The 22,122-nt window shown below is 35.8% G+C and overlaps 1 protein-coding gene across 10 annotated transcripts in view; it reads right to left on the bottom strand.

The window, feature by feature from the left end:
- Positions 1–22,122, bottom strand: part of FOXP2 (forkhead box P2) — a 410,804-nt gene that overhangs the window by 262,921 nt on the left and 125,761 nt on the right. The window lies entirely within an intron of this gene.

The raw sequence follows: 22,122 nt of genomic DNA, 5'->3' as shown, positions 1-22,122 counted from the left end.
CTGTATTTTTGTAATTTTGAACCAAAGAACAGGTCGCATACCTTCCCAGCAAAAAGACAAACACTATGTTTATCTGTATTCTTATTTCTCAGTCTCAGAAACGCAGTGTTCTAGATAGAGGTCAAAACAGAAGAATGAACACCAAATATTTCATGGGGAAGCTCTAAAAATCGCACATTGTTAACTGAAAAGATACAAAATTAGAGTCAGCACTGCTAACGTAAATGAAGGACCGCAAGCATTTTTATGTATCAACCTACAAATGCACAGGAGACACCTCATCCCACATAATTTTCCTTCAGATTATTCCAGTTTGGAAGAAGCTTGAGAAATATTTCAACGTACACTGCAATTTTTTTACTGACAATATTACTTTCTATTTTTCCCCACTTCCAAACTGCAGTTACAATTCTGTGTATTTTGACTTTGTAACAATACACCGAGATGAAGACAAAGGGCACTTCACAACAAAATTATAATTAATTTCTATTTTTTTATTCATTAATTTATTCTATTTAATTATTTTTGTAACTACTGAGACCTTTAAATAATGAATGCACTGCCTGGCAGCCAGATAGCTAACCCAGAGAGATGCTGTTTACCCAACTATAGCACTCACCTGTTTGAATAAGCCACAAAATCTACAAGTAAATTCCCAAATTACTAATAATTACTCCAGCACTGGACTCACCTGGACTAAATTCATTAGGAAAATAAAGCAATCAATGCCATGTGGAATCTCTTAAGAAAATTATTAGACATTCCTTATAGTCTTGAAAATTTTAGAAACAAAGTACAGTTTAGACCAGGTTCTAAGGATGGAGTTACATGCTGTCCTTAATTTGAGAAGGGACTGAAAAGAAAATTAAGAGATCACCATAGTTCTCAAGACATACTTGAACAACCACAGCAAGTGTGGAAGGCTTTCTCATATAGAAGTACAGTTACTCACCTTTACCTCCCAACGCAAACAAAAATGTCACAGGAAATAAGATATACCGTCAGAAAGACAAGCCATAGGTGGTAGTTTAAAAGCAGGTTTGCTGATAGCTGCAGCACCATATGCCATCATCTCTGAGCCACAGGTTGCATTAAGAAGCGAGATCTGCTGTGATAACAGCACTGATACAGCCAGGGAATGGGAGTTTACTCAGCACTTGTCACTCACATGAAGCAGAAGGAACAGCTGGATGTTTTGTAAGCAGACATGGCTGAAACTAGGCCTGAGCCAGAGCAGCGTGCACATGCCCATGCCTGTCTCTATAGCTGGGGCTGCAAAGCAATGTACACATCTAAGCCTTCAAAAAACACTCTTTTACAGAGAACTCTATGGTTTTTTGGTTGAAAACAAGTGTTAGTTTAGGAAAGACTTAATTGACTTCAATGAATTCCCAAATCAACCCCAATTAAGATGCCAAATTGTTAATCAGAAAAAAACACGTAAGTGCCAGTCACAGATTCAGTGCAACAAAGTGTTTTTGTATTTGATAGGAATATTCACAATCAAAAGGAAGAGATGCTCTACATATGACAAAATATGACTGGACATGTTTTCCTATCTGTGGACTGACAGACAAAAGGAAAATCCCTAGAGGATGAGCTACTGCAAGCTTTAAGACAGCTTCAGAATGGAGTTTGATGTGTGCAAAAGACACAAGAGGTCAAGTAATCCCCTTATGGTTACAGAATGTACAGTAAAAAATTCTATTTGCTTGCGAAGTCTCTTTATTTCACTCATCTTTCAGATAAAGTATTATGATTAAGTAACACATGGCCTTTAGAAGGACATAATGGTTGGGATGGTACCTACTGGTGGAAACCTGACAGAAGAAAAAAGACTGAAATAAAGTAAAAGTTCTGTGTGTGGGGGGGGGGGGGGGAGGGAAGCTTAATTTCAAAGTCACTCATCCTAGGGCAGAACATTCCTTCCACACTTTAAGACTTTTTTTTTCCACTGAACTTACCCATGTTTTGCAAAACCTATCACTGTTGAAGGGATAACTACTGCCAACCTTTCTCTTTCCTGGACTCCTGTTTTACAGGAAAAACGAAAAGCCTCTGCTTTTCAATTCTGTTATACTACCTGCAAGGCTTCTGTAAGGCTTCTGACAGTAAATTATTGGAAAGAACACACAATAGTACTTCCTATCTCTAAACAAGCCTCCAATTCTGGTCCCCAAACATAGACACCTGCAAGATTAACACACCTCCCAGAAGCAACAAGAAACTCAAGATAAGCTTGAGTTGTCTTCTGTTATTGTTTCTTTAAAGCAGGAACATCCACAGTGTGAGTGGTTTTCCTGAAAAGAAACCAAATGGTTTCAACCACAACACAGGAACAACACAAACACAGTGTAAAGCAGTCCCTTGAAGTTATTTTCAACAGCCTTTAACATAAATAACGTCATGCTGCCAAACATGTTATTTCTGAAGGACGAGACTACTAGGAATTGCAACTCTTCAGTCTATGAATATGCAAGTATAATTGGGTGGTAAGATGGAAATGCCTGCACTGAATCAAGATTATACAGGTGACACTTTCCACTGTGAACCAACTACTACTAAATACCTTTCCATACTTGTCTAAAAGTTTTGGCTATTTGTGGTGTTGCAGATGAGCCATAAAACAGAATTCCTGAACACTTGTGCTTCAAGATCACATTGCACTTCACAGCTGTTGTGTTTTACCCCAGCAGAGGGTGCATTTAAGCAAGTGGAAAAAAGCAATTTTCTTTTATGCACAGCTTAAAGTGCTTAGGGGTCTTTTTGAATGAAATGTAACACGTGCATATATTATATTTAAAATATATTAAATAATTTATAAGATATAATTATTAAGTCTACCTGCACTGTTTGTCTCATTTTTTTGTAGTTCTTCAAGTGCCACATAGGAAGCATCATATTGCTGCATCTACTTAGATGGAAGGGTGAAGTCTAAGGCATAGAACTCAATTTCATAACACTGTGATGAATATGAAGTCTGTAAATCTGTGTAATGGAACTACTGTTATGATTATTTTTAAAAAAGGAAACTTTTGTTTAATCTTCTACATTAAAGAATGCTGAGATTGCAAAAGCAAGCAAAGCATTTAAAAAACAGAACATGCCTCAAGTAAAGCAGTTCATATGGTATTATTTCAACCTCCACTGCATGACCTTTCCTGAATTCTTCATTATTATGTCCCACATTATTTGTTTCCCCAGGACTTACGTTTCATCGCTGCATTGGATAGACTGAGTTTTGAACTGAAATTATTTAATGTTATTTAGTGCTACTTTTGTGTAGAAGTTTGTAGTCTGTCCTACGTCTTCTCTGCTGCTGAAACTGGAAGGTAAATAGCCAAAGTATGGATACTGGGAATAGAATGCAATGCCAAGGAAATGAATTTCTACCACAAGGAATTTTCTTACAAAGATGGATAAAATGAAAAAAAGATAAATAATCTTCCATTAAAAACACGGAAATAATTTCCGGATGTCACCACCAAGATGGAACCAAGATATAAATACGTGCAAAACTTTCACAGAATTTCGTACGTAGTTTCTCTCCTGTGTATATGACATATGTATCATATATATCTATCATATATCATATATATCCTGTGTATATGTACATATATATGTATATCTTCTACATAGCCTGGAAAAAACAACTTTAAATCAAAAAAAAACAACAACAAAAACAACTAATCTACTTTCACAGATTATATTATTCCTTTGGCCAATAGGAGCTGAAATTCAGAAAAGAAATAACCCATAATTATCTACCTAAAACTTTTCTCTCTACACTTGAATAAAAAATTAAGTGCTCAATGTTGCAATGTCAGTTTAAAAAGTGAAGAATTCATACTTTCTAAAACAACATCATTTTTTAAGGAACAGAGATTCTTTCCACTTGAACAGAATTAATCCCATGATGAAATTTTCAAATAAAACTCTGAATAACATGTGACAATTAAATAGTTCTAAAATTGTACTGCAGTTGGATAAGGAATTAATAAATAAACAGAACAAGTTAGTTCTCAGAAGAGTTACTTCAGAGAGCAACAGAACTTATGAATAACACTATGGACGGATGTAAAAAAATTTTCCTCACCAGACACACTATTTTGGCTGTTTCTGTTATACAAGACAACTATTTTCATGGATGTTAGTATCTTTGAGGCCACTATTCCTCCAGCAATGTGTTTGAAGTTGACCATCAGGTCTAAGAATTATTGTGGGACACAGACAGACAGAGAGCATGGTTGCATCGACTCACAAAACTTCTGTTTTCTTACAAAGTATACTAAAAATAGCAAATGTAGGCTATGGTAGCCAAGGAGATAGACAATTCCTCAGCAGGGCACTTTCTGCAGGGACGGTCAAGCCAGAAGAACACAGGAATTCAGTTCATGTCTGGTGGTAAGAATTCTCAACTGGATAAATTGTCATAACAGGACAAAAGACAGAGCAGGTGCATTATATTAACTACTTAAAATAAGATTAACTAATTAGGATATTTTAAATTATAAGCTTCATGGAAAAGGAGATACTATATTTTAGAACATCGTTATCAACACCTTTTGTTAGCAACTTTTGTTTAATTCTGTAAGAAAATCCCAAATTTGTATCTCTGGCAGTGAAGTAACAGAAATTTCACTTACTTCATTGATGAGAAGGCTGCAGAGCAACTCATTCATTCACAGTGGACTAATGCCATATATTAGCTAGTTATGTTTCCTCATTTTCTCATTTACTCCTATGAAACAGATACCATGTTCACCTGGTTTGTTTCACAAATGGGTTTCTTTGAAGATAGAGAGGAATGCTCACCATCACCCGCAGCACCACAAAGGAGATGTGTGGTTTTGCCAATTTAACTTTGCAGCAACTTAATTCTAATTATGGTTTAAACATAACTATTAAGAACAATTTAATACCCAAAATACTGTAGTACAATTACATTGCATAAAGAAGGAACACACTTGTACAACATGGAAAATACAATAATATCACGTAAAAGGTGAAACCATGGACTGAATTTCACAACCGTTGTTCATGTGAGCCAACACTGCTTTAACAAACATTTTTTAATTGAAAACAAGGTTGGTTTTGTCAGTTTTGTTTTCCTAAAAGAGGGAGATGGAAAAAAAAAAAACACCAAAAACCTAAGGACATTTTAATATTCAATTTAAACAGTTTAATATTCAAAGGCTGTTTTAGGGAGGTAAAGATATGTCTTTCTATTGTAGTTACACCTTTGTTGTGCTTTGTTCTGTTCTAGTTTTTCTTTTTCTTTTTTTTTTTTTAATATATTCACTAACACAGCATTCAATTAAAAAAAAAAATGAGTTTAAGAGAAGGAGTCTTCAAGATGTGGCTATGTCAAATATCATCTCCATTTTGTGTTTCCTATTAAAAATTACTGACATTTTGGAATAAAAACACTTATCCCAGGACAGAAAAAAAACTTTTCTTTTTTTTTTTTTTAATCCCAAATGACTAGAAGAAGTTATCACACACACTCTTACCTGATAAGCACACTGTACCTCATAAAAGGTACAGATCAACGAATCAAATAATAAAACTCTGATTAATCACAACAACTCATTAAATGCTACTTTATGTTTTTACGAAAAATATTCCCCAAACATCCCCTCACAATAATATCAAAAGTGAGGGGATGAGAGCTGAGAATTGGCACATAGCCACAGCTTGGAAAGCTCAAAAAATTACTGTATCAATTCAAAATAACTGGAAATTCCAAATGGAAATTCTTGTTTATGCAGATCAGACAATTTGCAATCTCAGTGTTTCTTTATTTTATTGATCATGTGCAGTCTACTTGAATTGCCAGAATCTTTTTTCCTCTTTTATTTCTTTTATTTTTCAGGGAAAAAATAAAAATTTAAAAAAAAAAAAAGGTGGTTATGAAGAAAAAAGAGAAAGTTGACATTAAGAAAAAAAAAAAAAAGCAAACAGTAAAATTATCATGTAGATTTTTATGTAGTTATTTTCAATGAGCCAGAAAATAAAATTCCACAAATTACATCAGTAATTTTGTTTTCCAAAGGACAGGTTCCATATCCCATGGATGAGAGTCCAAACTGAGTGACTACAAGGTTTCCAAACACAAACATTCCTACTTTTTCTCACAGTTGGACAAGCAGTGTAAAAATAAAGTTTCTTGATCTTTAGGATGTTTCTGTACACAAATATACAGATCAAAGCTGACGATAACAGTGTGGTCCTCTTTGGCAGGTTAAGATACATAGCAGCACATCAGTACTTGTAGAGACAGTCTGATAAAACAAAAAATTTAAGAAGTGCTTTCAGGCTATTCAGGATTTTATTAATTTAATTAAATTAGTTGGGAAAAGTAAAATGTTTAAAACTAAATCATAAACACAAAAAGATATTAACTAGGTCACCAATAATCTCTGGTATGAAATGAATGAAGGATACTCAATTTCAGAGATACTGCTTCAGGCTTTCCGCAAGATCAGGATACATCAGGTCTAGAGTTAATTCAGTTGTCTGAACATCCATAAAACACAGCAAGATGCAGGTGTGTAGGTAAGCACACACTGTCATGTATGCACGTGTAGAGCCCTAAAGATGGTACTAGAGCTACTGCAAGTTACTGCTTCCCAAAACAGGAAAATTAAAGCTACTTCTAGGATTGTGCACACACACTATGACAGTTCTGCAAAACAACTTAGGACAGAAAACATTGCACAGGCCATATGCAAATGCCATATTTTTAAAGTGTTTTTTCCACAATCATAAAATCCAGAGCAGGGATCTTGTTTTGTTGTTGCTGTTCTGGTTTTGTTCTTTCTGTTTTGGAAGCAGAAAAGTGCAATTAGAATCCACATAAAACTTTGCTTAGAGTTTAGTCCCATAATTTTAGGAGATGCTATACTCTGCACTACCAACTGATATATTTCCACAGCTTTTTCAAAAAACCAAATGATCTGAAGTTTAAAAGCTTATTAAAAATAACTGGATTAGTATGAACAAGCTATTCATCTAGCTCACTTACTGTGGTGTCTATGAACGTACATTAGAGATTTAAAAAAGAAATAATCAAAACTTCTTACTTCATGAGTTTTGAAAGCAAACAACAACCTTTCTGTATAATACTGGCTTTATTAATTCCTTTTTTATGCATAGATTATTGCATAATGACTAGGAATACAGAAGACAGACATCTACAGGAAAGATATTGAGACCCTGGAATCAAGTCTTAAGAGGAGTGGTTGAGAGAACTGGGGTTGTTCAGTCTGGCAAACAGGAAGCTCAGGGGAAACCTTATCACTCTCTACAACTACGTGTATGGAGGTTGTGGGTGAGGTGGGGTTGGCCTCTCCTCCCATCTAACCAGCAATAAAACTAAAGGGAATGGCTTCAAGTTGCACCAGGGCAGGTTCAGGTTGGATATTAGGAAAAATTTCTTCTCTGAAAGAGTGTCCAGAAGCTGGAACAGGCTACTCAGGAAGATGTTAGATGTTGTATTAAGGGATATGATTCAGTGGGGAAAAATTGGAGGAAGGTGCATGGCTGGACTGGATGATCATGGCGGTCTTTTCAAACCTTGGTGATTCTGTGACTATATGATGACATTCATTTATATGACTTTCATTCTTCATGTATGAAGTTACTTAAAATTCGTCTTATCAGAGAACACCCAAGATACTGATCTTATCTGTGTTTTTAGAATATCACAGCAATACCACCACTAAAATATACAATCCTTCTAGAACTATCAGTAGAGATACATAAACCAAAATTGTTTCAATGAAGCTCTGAATAAGAAGGGCTCCTAAGTTTACACGTGGCAATAGATTTTATCTTTTTTTTTTTTTTTTTTAGCTGTATAAAGCAGATGGAGATGTTTTATGCAAATAAAACTTCCAATGATTTTAACGTATCTGAACTTCATGTTTTTCAAGGAACCTGTTCTAGAATTTTATGTGTTTCAAGATTCTCTTCTCTCCAAACCTGCTTCTAGAATCTGCTTCTAGATTCTTCATTCAGAGACCCTGATTGTCTTTGATTCCAATAATAAAGATCACTCACAGCCAAGTTCCATCATTCAGCGCTTCGAACAGCTACGAAAAATTGGTATCAGTGGATATCTGAAACTGTAATCAAAATGTAGGCTAATTAAGGCAATTAGGGAATCATGAGGTTGAGGTTGAAAGGGATCTCTGGATCCCTTTCTGGATCTCTCCCCATGCTCAAGCATGTCACCTAGAGCAGTTTTCTCAGGACCATCCCCAGCAATATCACAATACATGTAATTTTCTGAACTCTTGCTTCTCAGCTTTGAACAGTATCACATACAATATGCAATTGCATTTGGTAGAGATTTCAGGATATTTTCTTCCAGAAAGCTAACTTGTTTTTTTCCATGTATTCTTTATTAAATCATTCAGTTTATAACAAGACCAAAGAAGTCAAATTATTCTTGCTCCCTGCCCCTGGGAAAAAGCAAAGAGAACTTCTAAGTTCCATTGTCTAGAAGGGAACAGGACAGATCTCAAGTCTGAGTTTGTCTTTTACCTATGGTTTTGCCTTCCTGACACTATCGCTGAAGAATGCCAGGACAAAGACAGTGGTGCTTTAAGAACTCTGGAAGTGCCTTCATCTCACTCGGAAGCTCACCACAGAACTCTTCAGAAACAATATCCAAAATAGAGATCTTTTAGAAAACCCAGCGTAACTCACACCACACCTAATAGCATTATGGTATACAGCCTACATATGTAGGACCAATGACAACTGTCCACATCATCTTTGACAGCATGACAAATCCTCTTACGAGCTGATCTGGCCTTCTTTCACCCTGTATTATCATCACAATGAGGTTCACCATCAGTAATAAATATGGCAGAGTCATAATCATGTACTTTCATTAAATAGTTCTGCTTGTAAGAGCTCAGCAATGGCTAAATGTGAAGTTTGAAGAAAATGTCCTGTGTTTAAAAGGGAAGCAAATTACAGTGGCATGATGTCTTTCAAATGCAGAGATATTCCAAAGTTTTAACTGAAACTTCTTCTCAACTGCCTTCCCTTCTGAGAATTTATCTGTGTGTATTCAAACACTCAGAAAATGCTGGATGTTTTACTTAAGCAAAAAGGCCTGCCTGAAATACAACAATTGGTCATTGGGTTTCAGTACCATTGCTCATACCCATTCACTCTTGGTATCAGTACCATGAAAAAGTGTTATTTGTGATAGCTGCCATTTTTCTCTTGAAGTTTTGCTGTACTTTTCCACTCAACAACCCCTTATCCTAACACCCACAGCGCCTACAGACACTATCTGTATCAAGATCACACTGCAGTTAAATAGTTGCATTATTTTTCATTCAAAATTGACTTCACACTCCAAACACATACTATATTAGGCTATTTACTATTAAGCAATAACTGTAAAGGCAAGTAAACACAAATGCCAACAGAATAGAACAGGGCTTTTTGAGAACATCTTCAAATAAATGACTGTTGATATACACAGTCCAAAGAGATGTTAAATGCATACATTTGGTTATTCAGCCAAAGATCTATTAACAGTCTCAAAATTAAATGTACACATTTTGAAATCAAATCCTGGTTCAAATTTTGTCAAGTCAAGCCACAGACTGATGTATCATCAAGACCATTGATGATCATGCAAAACTCTAACACTAATTACTCTAATCATATTTATGTGATACAGTTGACAAAAATGTCTACAGATGTTCAACTTCAACAAGAAAGACTGCAGGTTTCCCACACTTCTTTTAAAATTCTTGCTTATTAATAAGCATAGGAGCTTTTCACTAAGAATAACTAGTATTTACATCATTTAAAAGAGAGAAATCCACTGAATTAGTATTTTTCCTAAAAGAAACTTGAGGAATTGGTAAACAGTGAGTGACAGCAGGAGACATTTGCAAAATAGGTAAAAGGAACAATACTGTCAGCTATCTTAACTATTATGGAAGTTGGTGTTATTTGCTTTGCTAATTTGCTTAAAAACGCTGTGAGTACAAATGCAGGAATGAAAGCTCAGAAACACTGCCTGTGTTCTGTTCTGATACAACCCCACCTGACTTTGTATGAAAGGAGTCCACACAAATCAGGTTTTACATTCACAAGAATTAAAGAAAGCAAATATCTCAGACTGTGAAAGCCTCCTGACAATTCTTCCAAGTTGTTCTCAAAAACAGGTAAGAATTTCCTTGCTAAAACATCAAACAGCTCCCGGCAGGAGTTACTTTAGGCAGGCCCAAGGAACAAGACACCACAGAATTATGGCCTCTCCATCACAGAACAGCAGCTCAAGAAAGAGGACAAGAGCAAGGGATTATGGAAGCTTAGATATTGTTCACAATTCAAATTAATCTTTGAGTAGATGATGGGTTGTAAGTGACATGAATAAGGAAGGAGAATTTTTAAGGAAATGTTGCTGGTGTCCCACAGGCAGGAGGATTTGCGTGGCTGAACTGCAGCTTCCTCAGCGCCTGACTGACACAGGCACCAACAAGAAGGCAGAAATTTAGGATAAAAAGCTTATCCTCATTAATATAAGAGTTATCAGAGAAACATGTTTTTATTTTCTTACTTTTTAAGCAGAAAGCTGGTGAGTTGAGATAGCAAATGGAGCAGCTGAAACTTCAGAAGAAAGAAGAGCAACAAACACAATGCCTGACCCTCCCCAGGAGTCTCATTCTGCCCCTTGGAAATCCCTTCCATTAGAAGGAGGGGATCAGACCAGTGTGGCCAAATCCTGGTGTCAGCTGAAAAGCCAAAGTAAACCTGAAGTATCCTATATGTAATTATCCATTCTGAAACTAACTAAAACAATTCATAAGAAAATTATTCAGTATGTATAGGTAGTAAGTTAGCCAATTGGTGGCTTACCCTTAGTGATAAGGGTAAAGGTTTTTTCCTTCCATATGAGCAAATATATCTTTTAATATCACAATAAATGGGAAAAAAGGGAGGAAAAAAACAACGGAAATAACCAGACCTGCTTAGAACTGCAGAAAAATGTGAACAGTTTAAGCAATCATATGTAGTGTATTTAGACAACCTTTTGTCATACCATGTTTGTTGTGTTATGTCAAAGCAAAAAATCAGTTATAATAAGCATAATTATTTTAACAGATTTGAATGAAGCTGTATCTAAAATGCAGTTGTAGATGCAGAAGATGTTCAAGACAGACTTTTAAAGCTACTATATTGTATAAAGTAGTACAGAAACAGTATTTTTAATTTTCAATAAAGCATTCTACAATATTTTAATAAATGTCTTTGTGATACAGGATTCTGTGTTCCTCAGAAGTAAATAAAATAGTAACTCCGTCAAGCTCACAGAATATCTCCATAAGCCATTTTACAAGGCAGATATGCTTTTCCTTCTTTTCTACGAATGCATAAAGCTCTCCTTCAAGCTCTTACTAAATCTATTGATCTGTGAAACACAGTGCACTCCAGGGAGGCAATTCACTTGACGTTATATATCAAATGATGAGATGAATAATGATCGTACCATTTGGTAATTAAACGTCTTACAAACCTTTCAACTGACTGAACGTCAGAAAGGTCAAATGAGGTTAAACCTATTTTTCTGTTGTTTTTAATTATTTTCTTAAATTTAGAAATACAAAAGCCATATTTAACAGTAACTATAATACTACATAGCAAAGTCAAATAATTCAATAACATACTTTTTATTCCACTATTCTTATATGGTTTGAATACATAGAAAAAGTGTTTTTTATCCTTCAGACCTACTGAAATTGTTGTGCTTTCAGGGAAGCAGCCATGCATCAGCATAGTGCAAACAACTAACAGTACTGCTGGGTTAAGGGAAATGAACAGCACATAAATCAAATCTAAAATATATCAAAGCATCTAGCAATTAAATTAAAGCTCCCTGATAACTTCCTATGTTTCAGGAGTCTGAATTTTTGCTAGAGGATGAGTATATCCTATTTTGGTTGTTTGAAGTAACTCGGTGTTTGTCAGCTTACACTTCAATTTGAACTTTTTGTCTACTAACACATAATAATACATTTGATACTAGAAACAAATCCAAAATATTTAACCAAGTAGTCTTCTACAACTGTAATTTCATGAAAAGCTTTGCAATTTGCCTCTAAAATTGGCAGCCGAAAGAACTGCAGAGAAAAAGATGCCACAAATATGTTTCTTACTACAGACTGCCAATACTGTTCAAGTCACCAGCCCAGAGAGCTGAGGATTTCTCTCCAACACCTCTCTCAAACATGGGCTTCCTTATAAAAGACAAATTTACTCCTATGTGGTCAGCCTAACCTTATGTGCTGTCATGATCCAGAATCTTGACTGTTCTTGAAGGAATACAGTCCTCGCACTGTCATTCAAATTATCATCAGCCTTTGCTACCATTAATAGACTCAGGTCCCAAATATTAGAACACAGGATTTTGATCTAGTGGTTTTCCTCAGAAAATGGAAACATCTTGAATAGATTATTAAAAAAGTATCCAGCATCTTTCTCAAAAAACCAACTGGGTCAGATACAGTAAACTTCCACAAATGTACAATCACACCACAGTCTTTGAAAGGACAAAACACAACCCTACGGCCTATATATCACAGTTATCTCTTGGAGCAGAGCAAATTGGCCACTCTCAAAAACCTACTGAGGCTGGTAGGCTACGCTGCCCTAGATGCCTCTTCACAGCCAGACCTAACACAGAAAAGAGATTTCTGGGGTAGAAGCTGAAAGACAAAGAGAGGATTTTTCAGAGCATCTAAGGAAGTAAAGCAGCAGATGAATTCGCCAGCTGGGGGGCAGAATTTTTCTGGGGAAATCTCACATCCGTGCTAAGGACTGGCTGTTACTATGGGATGTGACAGAGATGTGGGAGATACTTTCTTGATATCAACTGCCAGTTGCTCAAAGTACTTTGTCTTTCTTTGTCTCGAGGCTGGAAACAGAGGTCAAGTTCATAAAATGAAAAAGAGGTAATTAAATCACATGCTCTATCTTCCAGGATCTTTAAAGTCTTGGACAGGGTGCTCAAATTCATAATGTAATAACTTCAAAATACTTTCCTATCAAATACATTTCATCAATCCAATATACATTTTTTTCAAGCCTAATAAATCAAATAAATTTAAAATACCTTGAACTAAAAATATTTCTGAATTGCAAAATTAAAAGAATGTAAATGATAAGACTGCAGTAATATTAATACTTTGTCAGACCTCTCACTCTCCAAAAGGATAGCATTAGGCAAATCTTCTATTTTTACTGTAGAAAATGAAAGACAAAGAACAAATATTCATTCTTCTAAAAGTGCAACGTGAAAAATTTTAGATAAAAAACTCTTTTTTTTTTTTTTCTTCATATAAGTAAGGGCATTATTTCACTCTCTTTTATAATGCAAAGTAAAGAACTGCTGGACTCCACAAGGTTGGAAGCCCAACCTTAGATAAGCAAATTAACAGCTGCTCAGATCAAACTTATTTCAGGACAATCTTTAGACAGAAAACACCTGAAGCCTGTATTTCTTCAATATAAGCATGTGATTTAACCACTGACCTGTACAAAGATATTCTGTGGAGGCTCAAGGGTGTCTGCATACCTACGCTTGGCAAACAGCTGCAGCAGCTAAAGGTGCTCCCATCCTCCCTCTCCTTACCTGCTGTTTCCTTCCCAGTGCTGGGGCTGCCTGCTGCCACTCAGGGCCTCAGGACAAAAGTGACCAACGACGCTCCAAAGCGACTTCTCTGCAAAGCCAAGCAGCACAGTACAGATTGCTAAGACAAGTGCCTTGCTCTGAGGTGATGGATTTCCCACTGCACCTGGGGAGACTTTCCACACTCATTACCATTTTTTCTTTTTGCAGGTATTATGTTGAAGGAGTTAAAAGAGACTACTAGTTCTGGTGTAGTGTTAATAATGAACTGTTGGAAGAGGGCAGAGGTTCTATAACCTCAGCACCTTTTTATTAATTGCATTCTTTAGCTATTAGAAGGATTTTTGAGAAAGAGAAGTCTAATACTTCTGTAGTAAAGAAAGATTTTACAAATGGGTGTGCTTACCTTCCACATTTCTTACAATACGGGCTCAAAAAAGCCATCACAGAATAATACAGTCAGAGAAAACTTGAAATATTTTCCCAATCATTTTGTTAATTCAGTTCAGCCTATTATTGTAGCAAATATTCACCAACTTTACTGTAGTACATTGTCCTCAGATAATAAACAGTAGTTTCAAAGTTAGTTGCAAAACATTAACAACATGTGTTTGTCACACCACGCTATATCCATCTGCTCTAATTTGAAATGTACAGTTAACTTGGCCAGAATAATACAAAATCTTATTAGGCTGGAAATTCAATTACAGAAGTATGGGAGCACCTATGTGTATTTCAAGAGAAATAAAACAAAATTTAACTGAGTTTGTCCTTCAAGTATACAACAGTGAACTGAAATTTTTGTCTGTTTCCCATTAGTGTAAGTACTTCCAAAAATATGTGTAACAGAAGTATATAGATTCTGCAACTAAATTTCTGTTTTGTACATGCCAATGCAGCAAGCCTGATAGCTTACCCTTAAGATGTCAGTATGTATTGTTCAAAATTATAAGCAGGCAGCTATAAATTTGCAGTCTATGAATATATACCTGGTATTTTCTTCTACAGAACCATCACTAATTCTGAATAACACACTGAATTTTCACGTACTGAAATCCACACATGCATGCTTGGTGGGACTAGAGCCATCACATGAACCCAAATACCACCTATTTTGTTTCTACAGATGATTCGTGCTCAGAAAAATGAAGTAGAAGTTCCTCCAAAAATGAAACTGAACCTTTGGGTTGTGTAAAAAATCTAATGCATTTAGGCATGGGTATCCCCTTCAAATCACCACTAAAAATGTACCTCCGGTAAACCATGACTGACAGCTATTACCGCTAAATAGCTGTTATACAGACTGCATTAAAATGTCGAGGGCTGGTTCCTAAGGGACAGAGATCTCTGTCCAGTTCCTAGATGACAGTGCCCACATCAAAAAATCATTACCTCCTCCTTTGCCAGATCCTATAATGCATTTTCCAGAGAACACTAGAAATCACTCTCCAAGACAGTTAACAAGCATCCCTTACAAATACAAAGCTAATATAAAATCAGCTTTTTAGGGAGGTTAACTCTCAAAGCAATCACATAAACATCTATTCCATTTCCAAGATCCCATTTATTTGCAGGAATTAGATCTGCTGCTATTTCTTCCATATGTGGTCAGACGTATGGAACGGCTTTCTATATCGCTTGCAATTTTTTTTTCTATTTAAAACGAAGATTTTAAATAGCTGATTTATCACATGTGTCACAGACATGTTTCTGGATTTGGTAACTTCAAGAGCATCCTGAAAATATAAATAGTTTATTGTGTTTCTGGAAAACGGGGGCAACAATAACGTGAAAATCAGCCTTTCACAATCAATTCGTACATGTTTAAATAAGAAACCATGCTGAAAAGCAGCACAAATGAGTTGTTCTGAGAAATAATGGAAACCACATTTGGTTTCCTTAAGTTTTACAGAAATCCAATGTAAACTACTGTTGAGGTTTCTATTTCTCTTGGTATAATTTGCTTTTTTTTTCCTTCTCTAAATCAGTGTGTTGGAGAGCATACAGGCCTATGCATTTGCTTCCCAATGGTAATGTCCAATGGCTTTCCAATTTAACTAGAAAAACCTGTGATACATAGGAAAGACATCCCAACACAGAAATGAATAGTGAATCTTCATCTTGGATCACTTACAAGGGAAGAGGAGAAAAAAGAAGAAAAAAGGAAACACTACATATGTAATTAAAATCTAATTATACTACTTATGCTCTCTGTTGCCTCCTCAGAAATACAACACCTCCCGAAAACTTTAATTCATAGAACGTAAAAGAGGAAAATGAAAGAGCTAACACAAAGATCTGAAGCAGAGCTATTGATTCTTTGTCTTGTCCCTTCCACAGAAAAACAAAGCTAGAACTCTTTTATCCTGCTTCATGAACAGAAAGTGTGCAATAGGATGAACAAGAAGAGACATCCTCCAGGAGGCTGGGAAGCCCTATCTTGCTGGTGACAGACCTTAAATTTTATTTTTTAAGCGCCGAAATTTGAAGTCTGGGATGCGAGAGCATGAAGAGCTTGGCCAGACACACACAATCATCAGCATGGCAACAACAACAAAGAGAAAAGATCTCTCCAGAGCTCAGTTGGTGCCAGTCCTCTGGATTATAAACACAGCAGACTATTTTTTCCTTTTAAAAATATGACCAATATGGGAAAAAATGAGAATATCATTCACATTTTCTTAGATTTCTTCACAATCATATTTACAGAATGATTTTGACTAGCACCATCCCTTCCACTGATCATATCAACACAAGTAACTATTCTAGCCAGTTAATCTGGAAATCCATCCTTACTATGTTTTTCCAGTCTTTCAATTCACTCCTGCAAGTCATTTTCAAATAGCTCATTCACAATTTATTTCAAAACCAATATTCCTGGAACCTTACAAGCTTCCCATCCTTAAGTATCAGCAGTCTTTTTATAATCTTATCAATGCTTATAAATATCTAAAGGGAAGTATGAAGAGCATGGGGCTTGGCTCTTTTCAGTGGTGCCCAGTGACAGGACAAGGGGCAATGGGCACAAACTGGAACACATAAGATTCATCTGAACATGAGAAAGAACTTCACTGTGATAGGGACAGAGCACTGGAACAGGCTGCCCAGAGAGTTTTTGGAGTCTCCTCTGGAGACGTTCAAAACCCTACTGGACACTGTCCTGTGCAACCTAATGTAGGTAACGTGCTTTAGCAAGGGGTCGGACTGGATGATTTCCTTCCAACCTCTATGATTCTGTGAGTCTGTGTGATTCTGTAAAGCTGAAGTAAGGAATATATATGTATCATTTTACAACATCATTTTATTCTTGTTCACTTTATATTCTATACACTTAAGAAACTCACTCTTTATCAGTTTCTCAGTATGTAACTGATGCAAGCAGTAAACTAGACTACCATTCAAGTACTTCACAATAATCTACTCTCTATAGTAGAGTTGCAAGTGACTGCTGCCCTGCGCAGAATAGTGCAAAATAGTACAAAAAGATCCCACTGAAAGCATTTTCCTTCATTTCTCTAGGAACATAATTCAGTATCCCAGTGCAGCTTACCAACTTACAGAAGTTTTCTCATGACAATCTATCTACATTTCACCTCTTTTCTTAATTTCATTCTGTTAACTCCAGATGCACCCCTGTGTTTATTCTAAGAGATCCTTCTTCCTTCTTGTCACTACCCTTCAAACACTTAGTGGTTATTCTCTTTCTTCTCAGAAATACTGTGTGAAATCCATACAGGTTGTCTTCAAAGTATGTGAGGTCAGGAAGAGACACAACATCAAGTGCATGGCTTAGTGGACAATACTGGTGATAGGAGGATGGTTGGCCTAGATAATCCTAGATGTCTTTTCCAACTTTGATGACTCTATGATAACAAATGGTTGAACTTCAAAAAAAATAAAATATACTTTAAGTATTTTATTGCATTCAACTGAAGTTCAAGTGCCTTGCTTTCTTGAACCAGTGGTTCAAGTAACAACTTCTATGATACTACTTCTAGTCACATACCTGTTGGTGCAACTAAAAAAAAAAAAACAATACCTATTGTCAACCAGATATAAGAGTAAGAGGTAAATATTACCTTTTTCATCTTACCTTGTTTATTATGTATCATCTTTTTTCTAAAAATAACATGGACACACTACACTACTCATCTACAGCAACTCTTTATGAAATAAAAAAATAGAATATTTGGGTTTTGTTGAACATCATTCTAAATAGTTAGGCACAACACCTGTAGCAGTTCTTATCTTTAATGTACAATTCTATTTCATACTTATTTTTAGAACCGTCAGAGTCTATTTTAGCAGCTTTAAATGTAATATTCTAAATTAGTTACTTAATTATTAAAACCTATAAAATTAATAATGTACTTTGCATTATTTCACAAAAACATTTTTATCAACTAATAAACTTAACCTTAGTTAATCTTTAGGATCTTGCAATGCACTCTAGAAGTAGTACCACACCATACGGCTTTAAAATTAACTTTTAAGAGACTGGTGATCCATCTCTGGTTTGCTTTCTGACCAAACGTGCACAAGGCTTATCCTTCTTTGTGGCCAAGCCATTATCTAGCTGATGACTTGGATGATTCACTGGCATCAAACGCTTCACACCTCAGTCATCAACATGATCATCACCAGTCTCTTAAAGACGCAATAAGAAAATCTGTATAGCCATTACTCTAGATTTTTTTTTTTTAAAGTCAAAATCTGTCTATTTGAAATAAGTAACAATTTAAAGAACAATGGAAATTTCACTGGAAATGATTATGCTATTTCCAGCAATTAGACTTTTGGTAAAAGAAAAAAAAAAAAAAAAAAAACATTAACAGTTTAACATCAAGCCAGCAGGCACCTTATCCTGGTATATTGTGCATAAAAAAGCATTCCCATCTGCTTCAATGCTTAGGCTTTTTCATGGGCTTAAACCTGTCAAATTATTCCATTTGATTTCAAGAGAATTCTCATATGGCAATCTATTTTATTTACTTTATCTTCAATAAAATGGTTGAGTGAGCATTAGCAACTATGAGACACAAGTTTCAATCAGTCCTCTAGCAAAGGCGTCAATCTACATTAGACCTACTGTGCTGTGAGTTGCAGCCAGAAAGCTGGAGTAAGACAGGGCAACAGTGAATGAGTGAGAGAGACCTAATAAAGCAGCAGAGAGGAGAGAGAAAATTCTCCCTAGACACTACCACACACTGCTTATATAATGTGTGTGCCTAGCTCAACACACCAGTAGCTCCTTAATAAAGCTGACAGCTAAAAAGGAGATTCAGACTCCAACTTTATTTTACATGACAACTACAGTAATGGTCCTCTGTTCTCAAGCAGGCCACATTTAGAAACCTGCATTCAGTTCACTTAGAAATTAAGAGTTCTCACCTCTCTTATTCACACCGCAGAAAAAAAAAGAAGCATAAAATTATTAAAATGCACGCCATCTCTCTCTATGTCATAAAATTACTAGAAAAAAATGCCAGATTTCAGCTAGCTTTTCCCTAAAATTTTCTATGATAGAAACCACAAAATAATCAGTGTATTTGAGCAACAGCTCATTTTCTAAAGATGGTATCATTAAGGACTAATTCCAAGAAATGTGGGGTATCACTCCTAGATGCTGTGAAAATATCTCCCAAAGCACAAACTTTGTAATAAGTGATGCAAGTTCGTATTTGATATGGGCTGTAAAAGCAGATTATTATAATAGTGCTCTTCCCAGCAAACCAGACCATTTAGACTGCACTTAATGTTCAGCTGAACTGAAACCCAGCCAGCTTAAATCCATGGTTTGATACTTCGTATAATCATAGCAAAAATCTAACACCTCCTAGTCTGAGACCATGAATTCAATTCTATCAACTACATTTTGGCAGAAGTTGACTTCATTTACATTGCCTTCAGGCTCTCCCAAATAAGTAATTTACAGCTATTAATAATAGTTCTGGATAGGTGATTCAAAATTCCCCAATACTCGGTATCTACTCCTTTAAAAAGTAAAGTACTGATTGTTTCAGACTTCCTGGTAGAAACTAGACTGAAGATAAAACCCACCGGCCCACATCCAGTTACTTTTTGGAAAGCAGATACTGTATTTTCCTTCCAGTATTATGCTGTGTTTCTTTCTCTCCTTCACTTCTGTCTTCTGACCAGACATGCGGAAGGCTTTAGCCTTTGCCATGGACATAGGCAATGCCAACCCACCACCAGGCTGATGGAATGACTTGGATGATTCACTGGCATCAAATGTTTCACATCTCAGGCATTGTGACATGATCACCAGCAGCAGTATGCCCTCCCATACCTCTTGAGAGAATTCAAGTTCAGCTGCAAGACAACTGTCTGTGAGAAGTATCTTCATACTAATCTGACAATACTGTAATACAAAATTGTATTTTTGTACTACATAAAATAAACATCTAGAGAAAGACTGAATATTTAGTAGGTAAACAAAATGCGTCCATATACAATAAGCATACACAAGTTCACAAGTGTAATGTCCTACAGCATGAGAAAAAGCCAAGAATCAGCACCGTGTCTCCTTCTACAAATTGCCAATACAGCACAGAGAGCTAGATCAATTCAATAATAATTAATTCTATATCTGCAATTCAGTTCACTAACACACAAAAAAAAATAGAAAATATTTAGAAAATTACCCCAGCTTCTTCATCAAAGCCTAAATAACTCCGAAAGTCCAGAAATAACTGGTTAACTAATAATCTCTAAGTGTCAATTTAAGTCATCACTTGAAAATCAGATCATTTTTTCCCAGTATGGACTTCTATCTTTGTTTCAGCTTCTCCTACTCTAATTCAGTTTTCTAGATGTTCCTCCTGAAGTCTCAATGGTTTAAAGACAGAGTAGAAAAAACACATGTCTCTATGCTAATAAAAATTTACTCATAAACTCAATTTTCTTTTTTTGTATTTGTATCACTACTCTCATGACTGAATCGTAGCTTTCAGTCAGTGCAGAGACACCATATCCTGCCATAAAAATGCATCAACTCTGTATGACATACTGAAGAATCAGTAGTCAGAATTTACTACTATTTCCTCGTGGACTACAAAAACATTCCCTTCCCGCTTTCACGTACTGCAAAAAATAGAGACCACTGCTGAAGAAGCCAAAAAAGACTTTGGCTTTCTTTACAGAAAGCACTTTTATAGATCGGACTTAACTTCAAGTAATGGAAGAAAATAATGGAGGAAACAGAGTAACAGTTATTTTCCTCCATATGCCTTAAGTTCCAGACATATTGGAATTCAATAAAATGATACTGCCAAGCTATTATAGATGCACAAGTCAGTACTACTGCATTTCTGACATTATTTGGTACCAAAAACAGTCAATTTCCAGAAAAACATTCTCAAAAAAAATCTGTTTGACTCATCAGGTTTCAGATACAAGACACTTTATTAAAATAAGCACGTTTCTATCAAAACAAACAGTTCTCCAAAATACCACTTCTTCATAGACACTGCCTGTGTTACACCTCTCAGACAAACATGTATAAATACGTAATAGGAATACAGTCATGTTTGCACCGCTAGTTAGAAAGCAAAGAATCTGAACCTTTTTCACTGGTTTCTCCTCTGGGTAATATAAGAAAAAACACTCTTTTGTAAATACACTGCTACATAATTAACACGTAACCATACACAAATTTCGACATGATCAAAGTCTACAGTTTTCAGTGCTCTACACCCTCTGATTTACAATACACTAGGCTCAAACTGTATCTTTCCCTTTTTTTCTTGGTTCCACCATAGTCATGCTGTACCCTTCAGGCCTGTACTTAAGCTCACTGAAAAAAGGTGAAATTAATTCAGAAGAAAGGAATTTTCTTTCTTATTAGCCAGTGGGTAAAGACAGCCACAGAGGACCACATACCAGAATCGTCTTGTTTGGTAGTGCTTCAAATGAGGTTAAAAAGGCCCACGCTTCTTCCCAGAGGGTGGAACTTCAGAAAACTCCTTATAAGCAGTTTCAACGCTAATTACTCTCACCATCAACTTCTATTGGAACTATCTCTTTTCTTCCAAGCCATCAGTCCATGGAGATGGCTCTATTAAGAAGAATATAGCTGTATTTAAATAGTTTGTAATACCTTAGAAATTGCTGCAAATGCAGAGAAATAGTATGTCTTTACTCTGGAAATAGCAGTGTATAGATAAGCAGTTGGACCTGTGTGTTGTTGTTGCAAATGTTGAGCACATTTTGAAACTTGTATGTGACAATATTGCCTAAACAAGTATGAAAAATCTGAAATTGATGCTAGAGGCTTCCTAAGCTCTTATCTTACATAAATACTTTCAGAATATCCCTTTCTAGATCTCCCTAAGGTAAAAGAACTCGTATCTTATCTGACTTACTCAATATATATGTGAAGGTCTGGAGCAAAGCAAGGTATTAGGTGCAGGAATGCCAATCCCAGAGTGGTACTA

Source organism: Tympanuchus pallidicinctus, unplaced genomic scaffold (genome assembly GCF_026119805.1).
Source record: "Tympanuchus pallidicinctus isolate F22 unplaced genomic scaffold, pur_lepc_1.0 scaffold8, whole genome shotgun sequence".
Lineage (NCBI taxonomy): Eukaryota > Metazoa > Chordata > Aves > Galliformes > Phasianidae > Tympanuchus > Tympanuchus pallidicinctus.
The sequence above is the reverse complement of the archived record's forward strand: the minus strand, read 5'-3'. Positions and strand labels throughout refer to the sequence as shown.